This window comes from Citrus clementina, unplaced genomic scaffold (genome assembly GCF_000493195.1).
Source record: "Citrus clementina cultivar Clemenules unplaced genomic scaffold, Citrus_clementina_v1.0 scaffold_8, whole genome shotgun sequence".
Classification (NCBI taxonomy): Eukaryota; Viridiplantae; Streptophyta; class Magnoliopsida; order Sapindales; family Rutaceae; genus Citrus; species Citrus x clementina.
Window position 1 is genome coordinate 15655325 of NW_006262022.1, and position 3912 is coordinate 15659236.

A 3912-nucleotide genomic window follows, 5' to 3' on the forward strand; every position below is an offset into this window, starting at 1 on the left:
CTTGGTCCAATGCTCTGGAAGTTTACCTGTAACAAGATAATTAACTATATCAGCATACCAAGGTAATACTTCCACACTCATTAATTGTTCATCTGGAAATGACTCATTTAATGGTAATTGTTCTATAATTGTGTCAAAATGGAGACGAGAGAGGTGGTCCGCCACAACATTTTCTGTCCCTTTTTTATCTTTGAATTCCAAGTCAAATTCCTGCAAAAGTAACACCCAACGAATTAGTCTGGCTTTTGCATCTTTCTTTGTGAGAAGATATTTAAGAGCAGCATGATCTGTGAATATAATTATTTTACAACCAATGAGATAAGATCGAAATTTTTCCAATGCAAACACTACTGCTAGCATTTCTTTTTCAGTAGTTGAATAGTTCAACTGTGCATCATTTAATGTCATACTAGCATAGTAAATAACATGGGGAATTCGATCAACTCTTTGTCCTAATACTGCTCCTACTGCATAATCAGATGCATCACACATTAGCTCAAATGGTAAGCTCCAGTTTGGGGCCTGAATGATGGGTGATGATGTCAACAACCGTTTTAATTTTTCAAACGCCATAAGACATGAATCATTAAAGATAAAAGGTACATCCTTAGCAAGTAAATTGCATAAGGGTCTAGAAACTTTGCTAAAATCTTTAATGAAACGTCTATAGAAACCAGCATGCCCAAGGAAAGATCTTACTTCTCTGACTGTTCTGGGTGGAGGAAGATTAGAAATGAGATCCACCTTGGCTTTGTCAACCTCAATACCTTTGCTCGAAATGATGTGACCGAGAACAATACCTTGTTTTACCATAAAATGGCATTTCTCCCAATTTAAGACCAAGTTCTTCTCGATACATCTCTGCAGAACTAGTGTTAGATGATGTAAACATTGATCAAACGAGTCACCAAAGACAGAAAAATCATCCATAAAGACTTCAAGGAATCGTTCCACCATATCAGAAAAAATGCTCAACATGCATCGTTGAAATGTAGCAGGTGCATTACATAATCCAAATGGCATTCTCCTATATGCAAATGTGCCAAAAGGGCAAGTGAAAGTAGTTTTCTCTTGATCTTTTGGTGCTATGGGAATCTGATTATATCCTGAGTAACCATCTAGAAAGCAGTAAAATTCATGGCCTGCTAATCTATCAAGCATTTGATCAATAAATGGTAAAGGAAAATGGTCTTTACGTGTGACAGAATTCAATTTTCTATAATCAATGCATACACGCCATCCTGTAGTCACTCTAGTGGGTATCAATTCATTATCAGCATTGGTAACTACTGTGACTCCTGACTTTTTAGGGACAACTTGTACAGGACTGACCCATGAACTATCAGAAATTGGGTAAATGATACCTGCATCTAATAGCTTAAGGACCTCAGTTCTAACAACTTCTTTCATGTTAGGATTTAACCGACGTTGCATCTCCCTAGTAGTTTTAGCATTTTCATCAAGGTGAATGTAATGCATGCAATCTACTGGGTTTATACCTTTAATGTCTGCTATGGTCCATCCTAATGCCCCTTTGTGCTCTTTCAAAACATCCAACAACTTACCTTTTTGTTCTTCATTGAGGGATGCTGAGATGATTACCGGCAGAGTACTTTCTTTTCCCAAAAACGCATATTCCAAAGTGTTGGGCAATGGTTTGAGCTCGAGTTTCGGTGGTGATTCTGATGATGGAATGAGTTGCTTCTCTGATGGTGCTAGTTGCTCAACTCTTGACTTCCATTTATTAGTGTCCATAGATGGTGCTGAGTCAAGCAGGGCGTTGACCTCATCAACCGATCTGTCAATATCAAAATCAAAACCAAAGTGAGTTAAACATGTTTGTAAAGGATCATCACTAAGGTTTGAAAGAAAAGTATTATCAACTATTGTTTCTATTAAATCCACATCAACAATTCCATCATCTGCACTGTGAGGTTGTTTGACAATGTTGAAAATGTTTAGCTCCATAGTCATGTTGCCGAAGGACAATTGCATATTTCCAGTTCTACATTGAATGTGAGCATCCGCAGTTGCCAAGAAAGGTCGGCCTAGAATAATGGGGATGTGCTTCCTTGAATCCTGTATTAGTTGAGTGTCAATTACAATGAAATCAACAGGAAAATAAAACTTGTCTACCTGGATAAGCACGTCCCCCACAATACCACGAGGTATTTTCGTGGACCGATCTGCAAGCTGTAACACCACTGGAGTTGGGTGTAATTCTCCCAGTCCAAGTTTCACGAAAACAGAGTAAGGCAACAAATTTACACTAGCTCCTAAATCCAACAAAGCATTCTCAATTGTGTGGTTCCCTATACTACATGAGATAGTGGGGGAGCCAGGGTCTTTGCATTTTAAAGGAATTTTATGTTGGAGTATAGAACTAACGTTTTCTGTTAAAAATGCCTTCTTTTGAACATGCATATTTCTCTTTTTAGTACAAAGGTCTTTAAGAAACTTGGCATAAGATGGAACTTGTTTAATAGCATCAAGCAAAGGGATATTAACACTTACCTGTTTGAAGATTTCGAGAATCTCACCTGTGGATTTTCCCTTCTTTCCTTTCGCTAACCTTTGAGGAAATGGAGCTTTCGGAACGTATTCTCGTGGGTTGGTTTCTTCTTTCTCCTCCGGTGATGAGTCTTCAACATTCACAGGTACAATTTGATTTTCTTTGGTTACCGGCATCTCCACTTTGTTGTCGACTTCTTTTCCTTTTCGCAAGGTCATAACTGCTTTGACCTCTCCATGCTGCTGTGGTGAACTGGTACTTGCTTCATGTACTCCTTTAGGATTAGGCACTGGTTGACTTGGAAACTTGCCTTTCTCAACAGTCATTGTCAAGGTCTGAACTGAAGAAGCAAGTTGTCCCACCATCTTCTCAAGGCTTGAAACTGATTGGGCTTGTGAGTTGAAGCCCGCTCTCAACTCATTTCGTAGTCCATCAATGGTGCGGTTCTATTGCTCAATCGTGGAGTGAGTAACATTCCTAAAATTCTGGAATGCATCCTCCCATGGTCTAGGTTGAGAGTGGTTCTGGTTCTGATTGAATGGTCTAAATGGGGGCTGAGAGGCTTGAGGATTTTGAGGAATTTGTTGCATTGGTGGAGCTGGAGCTGCTGGTCCATTCTGTTGGAATCCTTGAGACCATGAAAAATTGGGGTGGTCTCTCCATCCAGAGTTATATGTGTTGGAGTATGGGTTGTAATTAGATGGCTTTCTCATTACACCTATGGCATTGGCTTGATCTGGATATGAGTCAGGGTCATGTGATTCTGTTGATTTAGCAGTCGATAACGATGCTATTTGTCGAGCAAGACCTTCAACCATCTCCTTGACTTCTTTGATTCCCGAAGTTGACTCGCCAATGTGAACCTCATTTACTCCCTTGATTCGTCTAGTATTCCTGAGTGATCGACTCCGTTGTTGGGAATTATCCGCTTGTCGCTGGAAGAATTCCCAAATCTCTGATGCACTTTTTGACATTAGCTCTCCTCCACTTGTTGCCATTAGCCATTCTTGCACATTCAGCAATAATCCCTCCAAAAAGTATTGGCATTGGTGCCATTTCTCGTACCCATGATGTGGACACTTCAAGAGTAGCCCATTGAATCGCTCCCATGTTTCGAAAAACTGCTCGTCCTCTCTCTGGGTAAACTCCGAGATTTCCCTGCGAATAGCGTTGGTTTTATGCACTGGGAAATATTTATTCAAAAATTTCGTTACCATTTGTTCCCATGATGAAATGCTATTAGCAGGTAAAGTATTTAACCATGAACGAGCTCTATCTTTTAAAGAAAATGGGAATAGTCTAAGTTTAACATCATCATCTGAAAAATTCTCATATTTGAATGTTTGACAAATGGCATGAAAATCATTCAAATGATTATATGGATCCTCATTTTCTAGGCC

The 3912-nt window shown here is 39.4% G+C and overlaps 1 non-coding gene across 1 annotated transcript; it reads left to right on the forward strand.

Moving 5' to 3' along the window:
- Positions 1 to 3574: 3574 nt before the first annotated feature.
- On the forward strand, positions 3575 to 3678 carry LOC112096579. Its single transcript, XR_002904480.1, has one exon. It is a non-coding gene; the product is annotated as a small nucleolar RNA R71 (small nucleolar RNA).
- Positions 3679 to 3912: the final 234 nt, after the last annotated feature.